This window comes from Mus caroli, unplaced genomic scaffold (assembly GCF_978045245.1).
Source record: "Mus caroli unplaced genomic scaffold, Mus_caroli_1 scaffold_16, whole genome shotgun sequence".
Lineage (NCBI taxonomy): Eukaryota > Metazoa > Chordata > Mammalia > Rodentia > Muridae > Mus > Mus caroli.
The window spans coordinates 97,272,605-97,295,623 of NW_028227271.1; the positions used below are offsets into that span (position 1 = coordinate 97,272,605).

At 42.5% G+C, this 23,019-nt stretch overlaps 1 protein-coding gene across 1 annotated transcript in view; it reads left to right on the forward strand.

Annotated features, from left to right (window-relative positions):
- Positions 1 to 324: 324 nt before the first annotated feature.
- The window catches only part of Egflam (EGF like, fibronectin type III and laminin G domains), a 103,087-nt gene continuing 80,392 nt past the window's right edge, over positions 325 to 23,019 (forward strand). Inside the window, exons 1-4 of the mRNA XM_021183287.2 lie at positions 325 to 426; positions 2,195 to 2,278; positions 13,361 to 13,478; positions 14,500 to 14,635. The gene's annotated coding sequence lies outside the window, so the exon portion shown is untranslated. The remainder of the gene's footprint in view (positions 427 to 2,194; positions 2,279 to 13,360; positions 13,479 to 14,499; positions 14,636 to 23,019) is intronic.

Genomic DNA, 23,019 nt, shown 5'->3' on the forward strand with positions numbered 1-23,019 from the left:
TCAAATTCTAATGGGAAAGTCATAGAGATTGGCTTATTCCATCATGAACTGTAAATCCCATTTTGCTGGTCTCTGATGACCACAAGTTACAGGATAGATCAAAGGCTAATTTTGTTGCGTCACTTTCTCTATGAGCGGCAGGCTGGGAGTCAGCAGTCACGTTCTGGTGAGGTTGTCACCAATGTGGTGTGTAAGAGGCTGCTGCATTGTCCTTAACTTTCGGTGAGTCTTCATCCATGAGCAGTCAGATCTTGTTTATATAATACTTAAGATGAGATACACAAAGCATCTAACACAATCTCTTTTGTCTGGGCAGGCAAGGTGGGACCTCCTCTTGACATCAAGCTGGGAGCCTTGAACTGTACAGCTTTCAGCATCCAGTGGAAAACACCAAAGCGTTCTGGTAGCTCCATCATTGGCTACACAGTAAGTCCAGGGGTGTGGAGGATTCTGCAGTGTGTGTGTGTGTGTGTGTACATGTGTGTACATACACATGTGTGCATGCATGTGTGTGTGCATTCATGTGTGTGCATGTGTGCATGTCTGTCTGACTATCTGTCCATTTTCACCATGTATATCTCCTGCACAGGTTAAGTCTCCCTTATCTGATTGGGATCAGAAATATTTTGAATTGGGGATTCTTTTTCCTTTCAGATTTCAGAGCATTTCCCTACTACATAGTTAGATATCCTGGGGCTAGGACCCAAAACTAAACCCAAAATCTAATAACAGTTCATATGTACCTTACACATACATATAGCAGGAGACAATTTTAAATGCTTCTAGTGTATCTAAGTTTTCACTCACCATGTGAAGCAATGTGTGAAATCTTACTTTTTTGTGTGTTTTGGGGTCATATCAGGAATCAAATTGTTTCAGATCTTGAAGCAGTTCAGAGTTTGATTTTTGTAATATAGGTACTCACCTTGCTTTTGACCCCTTACATCAATCCTCTTGTGTTAATGACTGTGTCATTCTCCTCTGGTGACCTGGTGGCACCCTTCATCCACTGGGATCTATGCAGTCTTTTTGGTATATGGCAAAGGGAAATCAAAACAGGTAGAATGTATGGTTTCTGCTACCAGCTGCACAGCATCAAACTTAAATGATAATACTGAACAGAGAAAATCACAGGGCGTCACTGACAGGATCTGAGTTAAGGGAGCGCACGGGGTAAGCAGGAGGATGTTTAGCAGCTGTGTCCTAGGCCAGGAGAGACAACAAACTAGGCTGAACTATTGCAGTTCACCAAAATATTTTTTCTTTGAATAGTGTTTTTAGAAATGAGTTAACTCTAGAAGTCAGGACATTTCAGACTTCTGAAATCTCTGTGATATTGGGAGAGCTGGCCATACCAAGCTCAGGATATCCTGCCTCTAAGGGTGAGGACTTCATCTGGGGTGGAGAAAATGCTGTTTCCTTTGCCTACTGTCTTTGTTTCACTGAAGAACAGAGATTGTTGTGCATGCTCCATGCCCTTTGGTCTTCTTAAAGTAGAAATCTATTTTGAGACCATCTTAGGGTTTCTGGTGCTATAATTCTACATCACGACCAAAAGCAACTTGGGAAGGAAAGGGCTTATTTTCATCTTGTAACTTTCAGGTCACAGTCCATCACTGAGGGAAGTCAGGGCAGGAATCAAGCAGGGCAGAGACCTGGGGCTGGGAACTGAAGAAGAGGCCATGGAAGAGTTCTGCTTACTGGTTTATGCAACCTGCTTTCTTCCAGTGCCCACAACCACTACCCACAGTGAAGCGGGCCCAACCACATCAATTACCACACAAGAAAATACACCATAGATGTGTCCAGGGGTTAGTCTTGTAGGGGCATTTTCTCAGTTAAAGTTGCCTTTTCCAAAACGGCTGTATCTTGTGTCAAGTTGACATAAAAATGAGCAACCAGTGACTTATCCACAAATATGAGAAATGAGTGTCCCAAGAAGATTGTATTTTGGGAAGGGGGGGGGGGAGGAGCTGAGTCCAGCTCTACCCATTCTTCCTCACTGTGGTGGTCTTTCTCCAAGATTGTGCAGGCTTGTGGCCCTACTAGATACTACCCTTTAGTCACAAGGACCTAGTACTTATGAGATAAAGTGACATACCACCATAGCCACACCATTTCTGAATGTTTTTGAACTTTTTATGTTAGGGAAATGTTGCCTTTATTCTCACCATGGCCTCTGCTTCTTTCCAAGGTGTTTTACTCTGAGGTTGGTTCAGATAAGTCCCTGCGGGAGCGGTCACACAACGTCCCTGTTGGCCAGGATACCCTAATCACTGTGAGTATTTCCATAAAGGCATCAGAGTGTTTGGGACCCTAGGGAAGCACAAATAGACATCTGGATTGCTCCATGAACTTCATCGTACGTAATAATAATAAGGGGTTTGCATTAGCATTCTCAAGTGTTTCCTATGTACGCTACTCTGGAGACATGCCCCTCTCTCTAGAAAGGCAGGCATTTGATGCAAGGGTCCTTCCCAGACACACTTCTGCCGTCCCTGAGTGGAATCAGCCACAAGAAGGCCTCCCCACACCACTCTCCTTCTTTTCATAAAACTCAATGCTGACACTTTTGTAATCTCAATAAAACTTTATAAATAAACATGACACATCTGTGAGTTCCCAACTGGCATTTACAGAAAATGATGTAATTTGAAATGTATATCCACATGGTCTGTTGTTTATTTTCCCAGTCCGGCATGTGTCAACTTCTCCCATTTCTTGCCAGGGTCTCTCAGGGTGAGATTTTTTTTTTTTTTTTTTTTTTTGCTTTTGGCTTCTTCTGGTATCTCCCACCGCCACATTCTTCCTTCCCATTCTGCTCCTTGATCTGCAGGCTGAAGCTTCAGAATAGCTCCATAAAGCATGACACCGGTGCCTACAAACAACAGTGTCATGATGGTCGTGGTGGCACTGTCTGTCACTCCCATTTAATAAGTGCCTGCTGAGTACAGCACAGCCCGGAACCCATTTGTCATCTTCGATAAATCCCTATTACTTATTAAGTGTCTGTCACCGCCAGGCACGGTCCCTCCTGCTTTATGTTTGTTTTCCTGTTTAATCTTCACAACTCTCCCATGACCTCATTCTGCTGACAGGAATGCTGAAACAGAGAGGTGAAGTAACTCCCCCAAATCGTATATCACGGAGAACCAGCATCCCCTGCACACCTCCGGTGGAGGTCTGAGCCACAGACCTGTCTCATCTTTTCTAACGCTCTCATGACCTGGGAGGGATAGCTATGCATTTCAGCTTGCTTGTATCTTCTGGTCAGCCTCCTGCCCTGAACTCATTAGCTTCTGAAGCCCTCAGCCCCCAGCCTGTGGTTCTCTCTGCCCTAAGTTAGAAGATTAGTACCAGGCATTGGGCTTTCCTGTCAATTACTAGTATACCAGCTTCTTGCTGATGTAACAGCTGGCCTAGTGCCTTCAGTATGTCCACTGCAAGAAATCATGTTGTCCTTCTTTGGGAACAGTATTCATTGGGTTAGATTTATGTAAGAAACCATAGTCTCATTGACCCCATCAAAGAGTGGGTATTTTTCCTAGTAGTGTTCCCCACCAATCTCCTATGTTTCAAGGCTTGCTCTTCTACATAAAACACAGTCTGACCCAGAGCTTTGAAACTGAGAGTCTGCCTAGCACAGGGGACCTGGTCTACACAAGTGATTCCATGAGAGTATGTCAAAGCAGGTGTCAAATAGAAGACCAGGAAGTGTGACACTGGAGTTTTGAAACTACCCCTCCCAGTTGCAGGTTAGAACGCTGGCCAAAATGACTTTGTCTAAGATTCAGCTTTGTCCCAAAGAAAGAATGCAAGAATCAGACTGCACTGATAGTTAGATAAAACTCTGTCATAAAAGCCTCTCATAAAATATCACGAAGGAGTTTGATGTCATGTCTGATGCTCTGATGTTGACTATACGCCTCCCTCTGTTCTTCACATCCAGGCATTAAGGTGTCCTGACAATTTTTAGTATTCCAGCATCTTGCTGATGTAACAAATGGCATGGTGGCTTCTGTAAGTCCACTGCAAGATAACATGCAGTCCCTGTTTAGGGACAGCATCCAGACTTGGGAAAATTCAGTCTGGCCTGCTGGCATGTAATCATACCTACACAGGAGGCTGAGGCAGGAGAATGCCAATTTAAGGCCTGCTGGACTACATAGTGAGTTCAATGATACAACATAAGTGTATGAAGGTCATGATTCAAAGGGAAAGGAGAAAGAAGGGAAATGAAAAGGTAAAGGTGGAAAGAGAGGCCGAGGCAACAGCTTAATAGTAGGGTGCTTGACTAGCATGTGAGAGGCTCACTGTTCAAAGCGCAATATATAAAACAAAACAAAGGAACAAAACTTACTCTAATAAAACAATTATAGAGCAGTATAAGACCAGATGCCATTAACCTGATATTTAGTAGACAGGATTTGAAAGGGATAGATAAATATTGACACAAGCAGTCAAGAGATAAAACTTGGGGCTAGAAATCGAAACAGAACTTTCTAAAATCAAAGGAATACCATCCCAGTGGGAAGAAATAGTTTGAACATTAGGTGTGGGCATGTATACACATGCAGCTGGGTGCCGGTATGTTTGGGTGGACGTGAGGACATGTGTCTTATGTACAGGACTAGAGGAGACTTCTAGAAGCTTCTGATATGCATGAATGTGACAAACCTATAAAGACAGAGTGGGAAGGTTTGTAGAATTGCAGTCCATGAGTTCAGATTCTTATATGACACCCAACTGACCAACCAACCAACCAACCAACCAGGCAATCGCTCTGAGTCTGTCTCCTGTAAGCAAAGGAAGGATTCCAAAGCTGTGCTAGACCACAGATAATATCTGTGGTTGCCAAACTGTGTGTCAGAGAACCTCAGTGGTCTATGGCGATGCTCATATGAGCACTCTGTAGCATTTTAAAACTTTGGAGCTGGCAATAAGGCTTGATGAGTAAAAAGAAGTTGATGCATAACCTAGTGACCTGGAGTTTGTTTACCAGAGCACGTAAAGGTGGAAAGAGCAGGCTGAGTTCATAAAGCTGTCCTCTTCCCTTTGTGTATCATAGAGGTGTAATATGTGTGCCACACATATATAATGCACACTAATAATAATAATAATAATAATAATAATAATAATAATAGTAAATAGTTACTTCCAAGGAAAACTGTGATTTAACATTAAGAAGGTGTTGGGATATAACTACTTAGTAAATGGAGTTGTTGTGTATTCCTTTTGGCCCAGAGATGGTGTAAAATGTTTCTGAGAAGTTATGTGCACCTTAATCAGAGAACATTTGGGACCTCCATACTTTAACATTTCAACCTATAGCATATAGATGTTGTGAGAATTAAATGAGTTAGATGGTTGAGGCGTTCTCAGCCTGCCTGCACAGACTAAAACCTAAGAAGTGATTAATACAACTTACATTGCAAAGGAAGAAGTGTATTTACTCGGCCAAACTTGGGGGCACAGGCAGGAGCCTTGCAGAATTTCTCTTCATTTCTCTTCTGCTTTCCTTCCTCTCTCTCTCTTCCGGGACCTCCTGGTCACCAGGCAATTTTTGTCTTTGGGAAGTTAAACCTCAACCCCAGCCCAGGATTGCGGAAGTGGGGGATCCTCCTTGCTGAAATGTCTAATTTTCCGCATCCTTTTGTCCTATGTAAGGCCCATGTAGAAAACTAATCATAGGGTTAGCTAGTGGGATTTTAATCATTTAGGAAGGAGTATTAGTGTCTTTGTGCCTGATCTGTTATCTCACACGGTAAAGAAAGGCTGACATGTTGTCATTTGAACTCTGTTCTAAAATTACGGGAAGCTAGTTGAAAAGTGAAAATATTCAAAATTGTGAACCACATAATGGGGAAGTCTCCCCCACTCCCAACCTCTCATATCCTTACTTTTACTGCCAGAGTGTATCTAGAGTAACATAGGCCCATCACCAAAAATAACACTTGATTTAATTTTCCAGATTGAGTACCAAGTAGAGAATGAGGTTGACAAATGGATAGTCAGGTTTAACTGATACACTGAAAGGGAGAAACACAACAGAAATTCTGACCAAAATCACCTGGCTGGCAATGTGGTGTTCTTAGAGACTGGTTGATAGACTTCTTCTAGAGGCTTCTGATATGGCTAGCTTCTTGCACCCACTTTATCCTTTGTCTTAGAAAGATGACTTGCGTCTCCACTCTGGAAAACAAAATACTGAAGTAAAGCAAAAAAAAAATGTGATAATATTCTTGGGCATTAGAAATATATAATAACTGTTAGACTGACAATTTTTATATTCTGAGCATGTGCCATCAGTTAAATGCTTGAGCATACAGCAATATATGTATATTTATGTATTTATAAATTATACATGTAGGGCTATTCTAATGTATTATGTACATTATAAAATCCCACAGAATCTTTAAAGAAGAGATAAAACAGAAATAGAAAGTTCTGGTTTCTTCGGCTACCTCACTAGGTTGTGTTGCTTACCTACAGGCTCCGGGCAGTTCTTTGACTCTACTGGTCTGCCTGAGCCAGAACAGTGATTCTGTTTAGGTTATATCTAAAGTCAGAGGGAGAAAACTTAAGAAGTGGAAGACTTGTTTCTAGTTACCACTTGATTTTCACCTGCAAAGGTGAACTTCAGTAAGGTCACTGAACTCATAAGAATCTCTTGGACAGAACATGGGTAGTAGACTAGCTACTGTTCCTGGTGGGAGCCACATTTGGTCAGTAGAGGGCATATAGAAGTATGTCAGCCAATAGAGAGCAAATAGAAGCATGCCTGGGTATCTTAGTCGGCAAACACGAAGGTTATAAACTCTCTTAAAGTATTCAGGGGAGATTCCACACAAGGAAGATTTTTAGCTCTCTTCCACCTTGTTCTTTTCCTGTTTAAAGTGTGTGTGTGTGTGTGTGTGTGTGTGTGTGTGTAAAAGGCATTGGATCCCTTGAGACTCAGGATTGTGCAGATATCTTTGATGGGTTCTTTCTCTCTCCAGCCTCCCACCCCATTGTTCTGCTACCCTTTGTGCCCTCATCCCCATGGTTTAAAGCGGCTTACTGCCACAGCCATGTCATAGCCAGCGCAAATGAGAAAAGAAGAAGAAGGGAACACACAACCCTTATTTTTAATAAATAGCTCAGAAATTAGACTCTGCATTTTCACCTGTGTCTTACTGGACCAATTTCATTCGTGTGACAATGCCAAAGGAAGGGAGGCTGGACATCTCATGCCATGGTCCGGCTGAAGTGCAGGGATTCTGTTACGGGTGAGGACTGGATGGATATGAAGAAGTCGCGTCATAAGATGGAACTGTGAATGGAGGGGGGTACTAGGATAGTAGATGCAGAAAGGCAATTGAACTTCAAACAAGCAGAGGCTAGCTTTAGATATGAGTGTGCTATGTCTGGAAGCTAGGAGATTGGAAAGACTAAGTTATGGAAAATTTTATAGTGGAAGCTACTTGGGATAACTTCATTGCTGTTTTGATCCAGTTTCCATGTCTATAAAGTGGGGATAATAACATTGACCTCTCAGAGCTATCGTATGAAATGGAAAAAACCCTGGTGTGCTAAGACCTTATAAATTCCAAAACACCATGTAAAAGCATTCGGTTAAACCAATCATGAGATGCACATATGGTAGGGTACTGTGTCCACCTGTGAAGAGGGAAGAATCCTGGGGAAGAGCTATCTTCACGAGCTCAGTGAAATACGGGGCTTTCCTTTCAAAATCCCTGTAGTTGTGAATCAATGGACACTGAGTCGCTGACAGATGCTCTTGGTGTTGTGGAGACAAAGGATGCAACTTTAGGAAGTGGTTTTGCACTTCAGAAAAGACTCGGGAAATAAGCAAACAAAAATCAGATTTCTCCAGCGGCACCCAACCTTTCCAAAAACCAAATAAAATAAAGAGGTGGCAGGGGAGTTAGAGAAGGATCCTGAATTCAGTCTGGCTTCCCCAACAGAAATGAAGCAGGAGAGAGAGGAACATCTTGGCTTACTTTCAGACTTTGACAAAGCACCAGCACACAGAAAAACCTTTTTATTTAGCAAAGAACATATTGGGCATTTCCTCCAGTTCCCTGGAAGGCTGAAGTGGCACTTAACAAGAGATTCAAGGACAGACATATAAAGATTTGTTGAATTGTCTGGTATTTCACTAATCGTTCCGAAGATTTTCACAAGTCACAATATTCTGAGGAATTCTTTTTGGGGGGAGAAAATGTCAGTGGAGGAAATGAAAGTAAATCACTGAATCCAGTTCTTTCTTCATGGCCCCATCTTCTCAGTGCCCTGAGTCTCTCACAGGTGGGCCGCCTGGCCAGCATCAGCATGAGAATTGATGTGCTGGATACAGTTGGCCCCATATCTCCCCATCTGAGGGTAGCACTAATCTTTCATGTCTAACGAGCAGTTTGATTGCTTGCTAATATGTCTATGCCACTTCTACAGATACAATTTTTCTTCATTTTTATACTTGATATGCCCACAGTTCTGATCTGTAAACATTCGTATCATAGTAATGTTCTACAGGCTTTTGCTGTAGATTGGATTAAATAATAATCTACCCTTCATTATTTATTATTGATGTAAACGTCATAATACTTTTCAGTGTAGATGTGATTAATTTAGAACTAAGGTTTCAGAAACGTGCTGAGCAGGGTTTGGATCCTAAGTCATCCCTTCCTAAGTATATGTTGTGAGTGCACTAATTGAATAAAGTTATGTGCATAAGGCAAGGATGTAGGACAAATCAACCAGCCAAGGTGGTAATTAACGTTAGCTCAATTTGTTATCTGCTATCGGATAAATCAACACTAATCTATGAAAGCATATCATTTCCCTCCACTTTCATATTCATATACACATACATTACATATACACATACACATCACATATATATATATACATACACATACACATTACATATACACATTACATATACATACACATATACATTACATATACACATACACATTACATACACACATACACATTACATATACACATACACATTACATATACGTATACATATATACATATACAATATTACTATATATGTAGATGTGCACTTATAGCCCACCCTATCCTATCAATATTACCTTTATTCTGACTTCAAAATTATTTCTTTTACTTTTTCTATGATGACTTCCCAGGAGAAAAGGACCCTACAGCAAAAGCTAGTGGAATGTTCATTTAGTTTGAAAGTATTTCTGCTCTGTGGAACAGGCCTGCAGTGTCAGTTGAGAGAAGAGAAAACCTGAGGTTTTGGACCCACCTCTCCCTCTAGACTCTAGACCTCTCAACTTGACCTCAACCTTGGGATAAAAGATAAAGTTACAATTCCAGAAAGCAGAGCAGAAGGAGGCACTATGGACACAGACTTGATGTTCAGCAGAGATCTCTTGTGAAGAAGTGAGTAGGAGACAGACAGAAAGACAGACAGAGCTCAGTGGTCCCTACAAAGAGCCAAGGAACTCTGAGGTAGAAATGGAGGAAGGAGGCAGGTCTGAGGACTTATACAGTGGCTGGTAAGAGACACTCTGTTCTGTCTGTGGAATTGCTGACTACAAAGCCTGAAGCCGGGTGCTGTCTTAGCTTGTTTTGTGCTGCTCCAACAGAACATCATGGGTAATTTATAAGGAGGAGAAATGTATTTGGCTCATGATTCTGAAAGCTGACTGTCCAAGGGCATAAGAATCACATCTGTTCAGCATCTGGTGAGGACCCCCTGCTAAGTCATCCCATTGTGGAAAGCGAAAGAGTTGGAGAACAAGAGAGAATGAGGGGGGCAACTCACTTCTATTTAGGTTTTTAATGTTTATTCTTTTCTTCCTTCCTTTTTTTTGTTCTTTCTTTCACTTATTAGTTTATTTTTGAGACACAATATCTGTAGCCCAGGCTGGACTCAAAAAACTCTCCCCATGTAGTCAGGATGACCTTGCATTTCTGAACCTCCTGCTTCGACAGTCAAGAGCCAGTTTTTCCAATAATAGCCTACTCCCCTATTAACTAACGTTAGTCTATTCCCGAGGGCTCTGTCCTCATGACCTAATCACCTAGGGATTAGCTCAACCTCTAACGCTGTTGGACTGAGGATTTAGGTCTCTATTAGATGATGAACATGAACTTAAAGGGGAATGCAATCAAGCTCTAGAAGGTACTGTTGATCAAGATGGCAGGGTCAGTAGTTGAGCTCTTTTCGTAATGAGGTAATCTGCTTGAGGACATCTTGGTTCTTGGTTCCTTTCTTTCATTTTCCTTCAGTTTACTTATTCATTCATCAAAAGTCCCACATGCACACTGGCAGTATGTCTGTCGATACTCTCCTAAGCTCTGTGATGCCAGGGGAGTAGGAAGTCGCATCCTGCCCTCAACTGGGTAGGAGAAGGTGAACAGGCAATTACAAGACAAGGTGAGTAGTATGGATATTGAGGCCCACCAAGGACAACAAGGAAACATAGAGGAGGGGCATCTAACCAGACTGGGGGACGGGGTAGAGAAATGAGGTAATGTCTCAGTTGAGTCATGAAGGATGGGCAGGGTGAGCCAGGCAGAAGAATGGAGAAGGGCATTTCATGGAGAGAAGCGCAGGTTCAAAGGCCCAGAGGCAAGGAATTGAACAGCATAAGTGTGATCTCTGCCAAGTTCTTAGTTATGACTGGAATATAGAATGCCAGGAGGGGTGGTGGCATGGTGATGTTAGAAGAGGGACACATGTATGCTGTTCTAAGGGAAGCTTTAAGTGTAACGTGTAAGGTCCATTTTGAGAGTTAGGAAGATAGAGTTAGCATCGCGGCATAGGGTCCAGACTAGAGCACAGTCAGTACTTGTAGACGGAATCAGCCCAGCATCATCACTATAAGGGCTTAGACTTAAATGGCTATTGGGATAAAATGACATAGGTAGATTCCAATGAAGAAGGTGTCTTCAGCTACACTGATAACTAGTTGGGTGATGGGGGAGAATGGATACATAAGTATCAAGAATTTCTGGCTTAGAAAGTGAGAGGAGAACAGGAGTGTTCCATTTAACTTTCCTAGTAGGAAAAGGAGTAATTAGGTATGTGTGGTCAGGTATTAATGTTATTAGGTATGTGTGGTCAGGAGTTAACAATTGATTTCTTGAGTTTTCATAATTATTAGTTGAAACTTTTGAAGCATTTTTAACCTCATAATTTTCTGCATCTAAAGATGTCCTGGAATAAAATTAAGATGTGATACCAGCTCTCAAACAGTTCAATAGTTTACAGCCTTGTTTGAGAAATAGTCACAGTAACAGTTTGTAATACAAGTTGATTGTTCATATTTTTGGACTCTGTGTGTGTGTGTGTGTGTTTGTGTGTGTGTGTGTCTGTCTGTCTGTATATCTGTCTGTCTCTGGTGTGTCTGTATCTTTTTGTATCTGTATCTCTCTGTGTGTCTGTCTCTCTGTGTGTATCTGTCTGTCTGTTGCTCTCTGTATGTGTGTGCCTGTGTGTCTGCATCTGTGTGGGTATGTCACTTTCTGTGGGTGTGCGTCTGTATCTGTCTCTCTGTCTCTCTCCTCTCTCTTTCTCTCTTTCTCTGTGTGTGTGTGTCTATGTTTGTGTCTATCTATGTGTTTGTCTACCTGTCTGTGTTTGTGTGACATCTGTGTGATGAGATAGAATGCAGATAGAGCTCGACTGTAAACAGGAATCACTCCCATCTCATCTCTACTTTATCACATGGTTTGAAGGTAACTGCATGAGACTTTCTCAGTTGGCCAGTGGTTTTGGTCTGATGTCACATGTGGTCATATGTACAGTATTTTACTTCTGATGCTGTATTTGTGTCATAAAAACTTTGGATTTTGATATTTTGGATTAGAAATTTTTTGCCAAGTTAGTGGCAAAATACTTAGCAGGTGTGCTCATCAAGTTTAGGTGGTCTAGAAAGGTTCAAGAAAAGTGTTGACTCCTGAAGTGGATGGTGAATCTAGGTAAGCAGAGATGTGTCATCACAGATACCAGACAGTGGACATCACAGCCTGTTTTTTGAGCATGGCTTCTTTATCAACTATGGTACGGTACACACACAATCCCTAATGTTATGACCATGCAGGGCAGCTACATGTCCACTACTGAAGAAGACACACTCGGGAGGTCTGAAATGAAGCGAACAAGTAGGAAAGGTTAGAACAATCAGGTCCAAGCCAGAACAGGTTGGCTCTAAGCTGATACCCTTCCCACTGCACTGTACTCTACTGCTTCTCTCTGGTGAGGCCAGCTGCGCCACCCACTTAGCACTGTTGTTGGGACAAGCCTCTTTTCTTGAAGCCAAAGGGGCAGATCTTCAGTTAGGGTTTTCTACTTAGTATGTCTGTGCTGGGAAGTTCACACATACATCCAACATTAGTTCTAGCAGTTCTCAGGGAGTAGGAAGCAGTCAGCATCAGCACCATTGTCAGCATGATCTGGGAACTTGTCAGAAATACAACAAATCCTTAGGTCACTTCCTGTTCAGGACTACGGAATCAGACACTACGGGAATTGACACCATCATTTACCTTAAGAGAGCTTTCTTGGTGTTTCCATTGCTTTAAAATTTGAGAACCCAAATTTTCATCCATTACTCTATGGTACAAATCGAAACTCAAGTTTGTCATGTTGCTGGCCTCTCTACATTGCAATTTAAAACTGGAAAGAAAGACCCTGGGTATCCCCAAAAGATCCCTGCATGCTTTGCAGCAGCTCTGAGAAGAGTGTCTGAGGTGTGAATAAGCTCTGCTCTGGGGCACTGTGCAGACTCTAATAAAGACTGACCCTCTGGACCTGTGAAATATGTTGTGCTGCTTTGTGGCTTTTGAATTTTATAACTGGTCTAAATGTAGATAGAGCAAACAGTCTCTAACCCCAAGCAAGTTCCCGGAGATCTAAGATGTAAACCTTACAGAAACTGTTCAGATCAACAGTTCTCAATGTATGAGTCGCAATCCCATTGGGAGTCAGAGATATGATGACACATATTTACAGCATGATTAATAGTAGTAGCAAAATTACGGTTATAAAGTAGCCAGAAGCCGGGCGTGGTGGCACACGCCTTTAGTCCCAGCACTCGGGAGGCAGAGGCAGGCGGATTTCTGAGTTTGAGGCCAGCCTGGTCTACAAAGTGAGTGCCAGGACAGCCAGGGCTACACAGAGAAACCCTGTCTCGAAAAACCAAAAAATAAAAAATAAAAAATAAAGTAGCCAGAAAATAATGGTATGGTTGGGATGGCCACAGCATGAGGACCTGTATTAAAGGGTCCTCAGCATTAGGAAAGTTGGGAACCACTACTCTAGACTGTTCAAGTAGAACTTCTAATTTTGACATCTTTCTTGTTTGGTTATTGACAGGAGGAAGTGATTGGAGATTTGAAGCCAGGCACTGAATATCAAGTAAGCGTAGCAGCCTACAGCCAGACTGGCAAGGGGAGGCTTAGCTTCCCTCGACATGTGACTACTTTGTCTCAAGGTAAAAATAGGCTCAAAATAATTAATGATGGGAGAGGCCTTCCAAGTACTTATGCCTTCAGACAGCAAAAATCACATGCCAGATACTGTTTGTGGCTCTAAGAGGCCAGTAGTGACCACAGTAAGCATGGGTCTGCTTTATCAGAACTCAGCAGGGCCAGTCAAGGCACATTGATCAGTACATTGGGACAGATTGTAAAATGTGGTACCCAAAGACTACAGAGACTTACCACAGAGGGATGCAGGAAGAACTCACCAAGACAATTAAAAAGAAATGAGACTAACGTGTGGGTAGGAATCAAGATAGTGAAGAAGGGGAGAGAATGGGAGAGAGTCCAGCAAACATTCATCCATGTGATACAGAGGTGGATCCTGGGTCCATTGCAGTCACTCTCCACCCTGTGCTCTCTGTCAGGAAGTGACATGAATCTATCTCCACTCTATTACAAGAAGTGCTTAGAAAGGTAGAAAAGTCTCCCAAGCCTAAATAATAGTGTGCACAAAACAAGACGGTATGGAAGTCTTGACATGTAGACAGTAGTAAGTACCAGGTGAAGCAATTCTTTTCACATATGAGGAGATGCAACCACATGCCCTACCATGACTGTGTATTCTGGTCATACATACACATACATACAAACATATATACAGAAGTGTCAGAAAGTAAGTGACAGTCACAATGAGGATGTAGTTTCCTTGGGGATAAGTACCAATTACAACATGGAAACAGAAGAATGATTGATAGGAGATGGAGGTGTTGCAGAAGATTCTCAGGGGTAGAATTCATGTGTCTTTGGGCCAGTGTAGCCAACTGAGTTTTTTGCCAGCTAGGGGTTCTGGGATGAGAAAAGAGGACAAGATTTCAATGAGTGCATGTTATATGGTGAAATCGCCTATGGTTTTGTTGTTTGGTGTGAGTTTTGGGTCTTGGTAGTAGAATATACACCTATTTTGGATGTACCCAACCTCTTCATCAGCTGAGACCACTAGCCAAGTCTAGTTGTGTTTGTCATCCTGCCTAGATTCCTGCCTGCCCCCTGCAGCACCCCAACAGCCACAAGTCCTTGTGGTTTCCGATTCTGAAGTGGCCCTTTCTTGGAGACCTGGAGAGAATGAAGGAAGTGCCCCAATTCAGTCCTATTCTGTGGAATTCATTAGGTAAGTCACAAGTCAGATCACACATGATATAAGACAGGGGCAGATCTTCACTTGACCTCAGCTACGTGTGTGTTCAAGGTGGTGCATAGTCTTGGAGGACCATGTTTGCAATTGGCCCAACATGTGTCCCTGAATATTCATCTTGGGTGAGTTGTCATTGGCGATACTGTCCACTCCCCCAGCCTCGTTTGCAGCCAACACTGCTCTGAGCTCCGGAAATACTTTATGCACCTTTACCAACAAGCTGGCCTTCATTTCAGGCTCGAAACTTGCCCTTCTGACTTTAAAGTATTGTATTCGAAGTAAATATTTGATGGCTTTGGCTTTTCTCAGAGGGAGAGGGAAGAACTCTTTACATTCAGGCACCATGCACTCCAGATCCATATTACCTTGGGGCGACTTTCTAAGTTTGATTTCAACTTTCTTCCTTCCTATCTACATCCTAAGCTCTTGTTATGCAGTTTGATGGGCTGTAGAAATTCATGTGGAACTCATGATTGCCAAGCTGCTGCTCAATTTTATTTTAAAAAGAAAAAGAAGAAGAAAAGGCAAACAAAAGGAATTCCCAATACAAGGTCTTTGGCCTGCATTTGGGTCTCGAGTTGATTCTGGGTAGAAAGTGAGTGACTGGGGCGGTCTGCCCTGCATTAAAGATGAGTGGCCTCTCTGAGGGCTCCATGTTGTGGATTCATAAGAGACTTAGCAAGATTTACTCCTCTGGCTTTCTGAAGCCGGGTCAAAGGGTCCTGTCATGATGTGATGAGTTGTTTTTTTCTGCCTTGACCTCCCAGTTTATTCCTGGGCTGTGGGAAGCAGACATCTGTGTCTTCTGAGCTTGTTTTCAGGCAGAGCTTGATGAATTCCAAGCAGCAGAAACTTGAAAGAAGATTGAAGCAATAACGTATTGGTTTCTGTGACTGTAAAGTCTAGTGGCTAGTCTGAATTCAGGGAGCGCTAGACCTATGTCGCCTAAGCAGTCTGCGTCCATCCGTCTCTCTGTTCACTGATTCATTTTCCAGCAGGCTTTCCCATACACTTAAGTTTCATGGCCTTCAAGCTTAGCTCCTTACTTTCAAGAGAGGATGGATTTCTCTTCAGACCCAGCAGAACTTCCATGTGCATTCTGATTAGCCAAGCCTAGGGTCTTTTCCATTGTCCAAGCTGATCGCCATGGCCAGGGTGGAGAGAATTTTTGAGTTTGCCAAGCACTGGTTGTATAGTAAGCTCTGAATGCAACCATAGATGGGAATTTCAGACATGGAGTGTGTAGGCTCAGGGTTCAGGAGGAGGAACCCTTAAGGGGAAACTGTAGAACAACTCTTGGGAAATGGCAAATGGATGGTAGGGAAACCTGGAAGAAAAAAAAAGGAAGGAAATAAGGAAAAGAGGAAGGAAAGGAAGAAGGGGGAGGAGGAAAGGGGATGGAGGGGAAGAAGAAAGAAGGGTGAAGGAAAAGGGGGAGGGAGAGGGAAGGGGCACTATGGCAAAGTTCAGACCAAGGCTGAAGATAGCTCATAATCCTGCCTCTCAACATATCTTGCAGGCAAAGCCTGGAGTGGGCCTAGAATAGAAATGATTCTAATCCCAGTTCTAATACTTAAGCAATATTTGGAGTTCTAAGACTCCAGTTTTCTCGTTGAAAAAAAGACCTGGGAGGGATTTAACACATGATTTACTTCCACAAATAAATTAGACAACACCAACGGAACAAAATGAACTTAAAGCTTAAAAGAACTTCAAACTTTGAGAAATGAAAACTTCTCATTGTCTGCCCATCGTGGGTATAACCCCCATCGAAGATGGTAATTCTCCTTCCCTATGAATTCTGCACTCAAAACTTGTATTTTTCAGGCTCACTCTGTGGCTGATGTTGATACAACAGAGAAATAGCAGTTTCCTAGACTCCCACGCACACAGGAAGTAGAAAACAAAAATATTTACCTTCAGAATCACCAGAGCCAGGAGAGGACGCTGCGGCCTTAACTCTTCAGCTGCCATGCGGCCCTAGACAAGGCCTTGCCTTCTGAGCCTCCAACACCTCTCAGAGTTTTTAGTTCCCTCAAAGCATAGTTCGGGGAAGGCTCTGGGTACAAGGAATAAGAGAAGTAAGTCTGAGATGGGGAGAGGGGAACCATCAGAGGGCATTACTAAAGATATTACCATCTTTCCTGGATTCTACCCCATATTACATGTCAGATAGATGCTGGGGTACACTTGAACACTGGTTGTCATGGGTTGAATAACTAGCTAGAACCCTGAGCAAGCTGGGTAACCCTGTGAATCTGACTTTCTTTAGCCAGAAAATTCAGATGATCTTAGGAGGAAAAGACCAAAGATATCTCTCAGCACTTTAAAAAGAATTACATTGCCAGCCACTTGTTTTTAAGGAAATAATGTAAAAAGCATTAGAGAAATATAGCGAAGGGAACCTTTGTTGCTTCTGTTAGAGGCCACTATAGTAGCCAAGATCCTACCCCACCAACTGCAGAAATAAAACCCAGAAAAGATCCAACGTGGATTCTGCACATGCCAGTCTCACCCATGGCCCAACCCGCTTTGGCCCACTGTCACCATCCAGCTACCACTGGAAGATATTTACAGCTATTGTTTGATAGCCACACAGTGGTTAGCAGGCACCTGTGAGATGGCTCAGCAGGTAAGGGGAACTTGCTGCAAACCTTCATGGCCTGTGTTTGATGCCAGAAGCTTATGATGGAAGGAGAGAATTGGTTACAGCAAGTTATTCTCTGACCTCCACATGTGGGTTGCCAGGCAAGCATGCTCATGCACGCACACATGCGCATGCGTGCACGCGCACACACACACAAACACACACACACACAGACACACACACTCTGTAAAAAAAAAATAAAGGCTATCAGTTCAGTATATGATGAAGCTTCAAATAATCTCAGTATTTGTGACTCACTTGAAGGCTCTGACTACAACTTCATCCCAGGAGGCATCAAACCTGAGATTTAGTGGTCTTCACAAATTAGTGAACCACTAACTTTCTTCTCAGAACTTAACTCACGGCTAGTATTCATAGCTGCAAACCAGATCAATGACCACAGTGTTTAAGAAGAACGTGGACCTGGATTAGTTTTCCTAGCCCTCAAACGTTAGTATTGAAAACATTTACGAATTCTTTTCTTCTCTGTCATTTTACTGTTCTGTGCTGGAGGACCTCCTGCTTACTCCTGAACTACATATCCAGCTCTAAAGAACTAAGCTAATGCAATCCATTTAGAAAGAACAGAAAGCAATGAAAAATGTCAACCCATTCCTGTTTGTTTGGAGAAATTATTTAGGAACTTGGGTGCACAAGTATAAGCTCTCTTTGCCAAAAGGACCAAAATTAGCAATAAGACGACTAGCTTAGATGCCAGCTGAGACTTCAAGTTAACAAATGATGCTGTGTGAAAGCAAGAATTCTTTTTTATTACTTTACTTGCAAAATTGAAAATCTCAGAAGCACCTTGCAGACGGCCACATGGTCCTAGAAATTCTGCTAGCCATTAAGGCCTCAGGTTTAGATGAAAGGGATAAATGTTTTTGCAGAAATAAGACCTCCAGTCCTACAGGTAGATCCCTTCAAACTTCAATTCTTCATTCGGTGATGGTTCCTAGCGAAACTCCTTGTCAGGGTGGTGGGAGCTGATATAAATTGAATTCCCACATAGCAACTCTGGGAGCCATTTGTAAACTGCAAATGGAAAAGCCTGCTCGCTTGGCCACCTAGGACAAACTGTCCATCAAGTTTATCATTGCCCTGTTCCATTCATCTGTTTGTCATTTGATTAGTTTAGACCAGTATGTAAATAAAGAGAGGCCAAGAGAGTTGAAGGTCAAATAGATTTTTTTTTAATGTGATGACTTAATGGTTTGGACTTCATACCACAGTTCATTTTTGTGGGGAGCAAACTTTGCATAAAATTGGCTTGTGGAAGAGACAGTGGAAACTCTATGGAGAGCACGGGGCTTTCTCTCCCTGCTGTCCTGTGGGCCCTGGCTGATCTATGGGATTGAGTCTCTTCCCTTAGAACCAGAAGCTTATCTTGTAGTCTTTAGGTCCCCCAAAAGCACCTTAGACAGAAGTCAAGGGGTCTCTGTACTTGCTTGGAAGATAACTATATTTTTCCTTTTGGCAAGTGAAACCTGACACCGTCTTCATAAATCAATGGCGACTCCAAACCATGGGGACAAAGCAGTTCTTGGGACTTTTGTCTGAGCCCCACCACTGACTGCCTTTTCTAATCCCATCACAATTGTACATATGTCAAATAGAAGCTAGGCAGAAATTATCACAGTGACTGACATTCATCACTGGGTTCTCTCAGTTAACATTTTAATAAAGAGGTACATGTGAAAATACCATACTTACTACTTATATTATTTCTGTCAACATAGTGTTTGTGGCCATACATCTAAATTTATGCACATAAAACCATTCTAAGAAGGGGTACACAGGCTTTGTCAGACAGTCACCATGGCATAAGAAGGTTAAGGACCACACTTTAGGTCAGGAATTGGCAGGTCTTTTCTTGAAAGGCTAGAAATCATATTGGCTCTGTCAGCAATCAAAGGTCTATCTCACACACTCTGTTCTATCATTGTTATAGGAAGGCAGCTGTGAACCTTAAGACTTCAGTGAGTGTTGCTCCCATAAAGGGTAACAGCTGGGTTTTCTTGACCATTGGCTTAGAGTATCTTGTTGTTCCTAATATATTTTAATTTACTCAAACACCCTAGGGAAGTCTACTATAGCCATCTACTCATACTAGCCTGTGTTATAAATGAGTGTGTTCCCATCATGGGTAAGATATTTAGAGGCAAATAAGCTATGTCATGAGGGATGTAGAGTCTGGAGGGCTGAATGGCACAGTTGGGCTGAGGACATGGCCTCTGGGGAATGCTTTCTTGGCATCCAAACTTATTTTTAATCTCAAAAGTTGTAATTGACAGATCAAAGTTGCACATATTTGTGGGTGACCCAGTTCTGAAGGCGTCTGAGCAGGCTTCTTAAGGTAGCAAGGAAAGACACATCAGGGATGCTGCAGAAGAGGAGGGAGGGAGCAATGTGAAAGGGTTAGACTAGAGGAAGCCACTTAAGCAATGGCTTAGAGGCAAGAAGAAACTGTTCCTGGAATTGCTGAGAAAGCCTGGAGCGATGTGTGGGGAGAGGAGTAAGCAGGAGTCAGACCAAGGAAGGCATTAAGAAAGAGTTCACTTTTTATCCTGAAGGGAAAAGGAAACCGCAGAAAAGTTTTAAGTTTAAGGAGGAGAGCAATTTCGGTATTAGCACTTTTGAAAGACCATGGAGACTTCTCAAGGAATGCAGAGAGGGACAGGATAAAGTCCCAATGATCATTGAGCTTTCAGTCTAGAGAAACAGAAAAATGAAAGAAACCACATCAAAAGGTGATCATCAGTGTACCGGCCGCATTGGGTTCAAGGCACCAGGAGATTTTAGAGAAGCCCATGACACTGGCACCTGAGCTGGCGCTCATGAAGTGGGAAGTGGGAGATGCTCTTAAGCCATCAGCGAATTCAGTGTCCCTCAGCAAGCATTAAATGTTAAATCGGAGGAACCACCATGGTTTGTTTGAAAGGGACCACAAGTATCTGATGGCACTATGTATTTGGTCTACTTTACCTTAGGCCAACAGGGCAACCTCTACTCTCCAGGCCATTCTGTATGTGTTACCACATCACCACATCTCCTGGAGGGTGGCTTCCTGCTCCACCCAAATCTGCTCTCAAAAATATTTCCCTAGTGTGATGTAAGTACCTTGAGCCCAGTTTCCTAGTTAATGTCTGTAGGATGTTTAAGCTTCACCTCTGTCTCAGCTTCAAGGACGCCAGTTCTCAAATTATGAAAGATGACAGATTGGAAGGTATTTGGACCCATTGAGGAGGTCCTGACCTACCATTTTTTTCAAAAGAAAAATACAGTAGAATAACAAAGAAAAATATGAGACGGTATCCAAAAGGGCATAAGCAGGGGTTGTGAAATTTGTTTCAGTGTGTGTGTGTATGTGTGTGAGTATGTGTGTGTGTGTGTATTACAGTGCCCAGTACTTGTCTTTCTGTGACTCATAGAAAAAAAAAATCCTCTGAATCAATGCGGTTTGAGGTCAGAGGCTCCCTACCCTGTTCTAGAAGTTGCTTTTTACTTAACCTTCCACAATTGATGGCCACCTTCCTCTGTTTCTATACAGCCATTGCTGCAGGGGCCATCTGTCCCAAGGCATACATACACCTTTATTCCTAAGTACTCCTAATTGACACCAGGTTTCCCTTCTAATGTTTCTTTAAGAAGCCATTGTGTATCTTATTCCCATGTGTAATACTCAAAAGTGTTTACACCCTCATCACAGGATACAGTCTTGTCTTTTTCCTAAAGACACTGCCCCTATATCTTGTGCATTCAAGCCAAGCAATGCCCACCCTTTGAACTCTGTCTCTAGTGGTCAAGGACTGGCTGGGTCAGTGGTTCTCAACCTGTGGGTCCCTGTTTGGGGGGGCCAAAAGACCTTTTCAAAAGGATCAAATATCAGATATCCCGTGTATCAGATATTCCCATTATGATTCATAACAGTAGCAAATTTACAGTTATGAAGTAGCAACAAAAATGACTTTATGGTTGGGGGTCACCACAACATGAAGAACTCCAAAGGGTCATAGCGTTAGGAAGGTAGAGACCCACTGTGCTGACTGATCAACATAGAAAACCACTCTCTGCTGTGTTCTGAGCAGTGGGCCTTTTCTACAGCAGATGACCCTCCAAGTTCACAGTGGGCAGGTGATTACTTTGAAAGTACATTTTAGTGCCTTTTCTGCTGTAGGTTCTTTTACTCAGGATTTTGCCCCTTATGTTTATTGAATTGACTTTCTTAAAAATTAGCATGAGATTTTTTTCTAGATGTATGATTACATTTCCCTCAAGTTGGCTTTGCCCTTGCACTGAAGTCATTTTGAATTTTGATTCTGTCACACACCTTATGAAGAGTGTCTTAGTTAATCTTCCTATTGCTGTGATGAAACTCCATTACTAAAGCAAATTGGGAAGGAGAGGGTTTATTTCATTCATAGTTCTGCATAACAGCTCATCATCAAAGGAAGTCAGGACAGGAACTCAAGCAGGGCAGGAACCTGAAGGCAGAAGGAGATGGAAGGCCATGGAAGAGTGCTGCTTACTGGCTTGCTCCTCGTGGCTTGCTCAGCCTGCTTTCTTACAGAACTGAGAACCACCAGACCAGGGGTAGCATTACCCACAAAGGGCTAGGACTCCCTGATCAACCACTAATTTAGAAAATGCCCTACTGGCTTGTCTGCAGCCTGACTTATGGAGGCATTTTCTCACTTGAGTCCCTGATGAGCTTGTGGCAAGTTGGCATAAAATTAGACGGTACAGAGTCCATTCCCTACTAAACTAAACTACTAAAATCTTTGTTGATGCTTTTAACTTGGCCATACCTTCTTTATCTGAGAATTCTTCCCATCGCCATGTTCCTTTTCTTCTTCTTAACCACTTATATTGTTCTTGGAACCCTACCCCTGCCACATACACACACACACACACACACACACACACACACACACACACACTCCTTTTTACCCATTTGAACTTTTCTGAGACACATGGGTATTCCAGGCTGGCTAATTAAACAGCAATCATTAAATATTTTCAATATATGTATTTAGAGGCAGAACATCAAAAAGTTAATTATCTTTTCTTTCTCATTTTCTTACAAGTTTTTCAAGGTGCTTATAGTCCAGTTTTATGTTGTGTTAGTATGATTCTATCCTCGAAAAATCCTTGGAAAGAGAGAGAGACAGAGAGACAGACAGAGAGAGAGAGACAGACAGAGAGAGAGAGAGAGAGAGAGAGAGAGAGAGAGAGAGAGAGAGAGAGAGAGAGAGAGAATATACTCCTGTGTACTTATATAGATAGATATCTTGGGCAAAAGTCAGTTTATATGTATCCACTCACTATATTATTTAATTTTCTTATTGCTATGACAGAACACCAGACAAACTCCTCAAGGAAGGGAGTTTATTGTGGCTCACAGATTGAGGGATCAGTCCTTCATGGGATGGAAGACATGGTGATGACATCTGCTCTAGTTGTGGTGGCAGGAGTTTGAGGCAGATGGTCACATGACATCCACAGTCAGCAAGCAGAGGGAGATGAATGTTGATGCTTCACTTACTTCCTCCTTGTTAGTTAAGCTGGGACCTCAGCCTAGGGAATGGTGCCACTCAGTCTAGGGAATGGTGTCACCCCAGCCTAGAGAATGATACTGCTCAGCCTAGGGGATGGTACTGCCCAGCCTAGGGAATGGTACCACCCAGTCTAGGGAATAGTGCTACCACCCTCA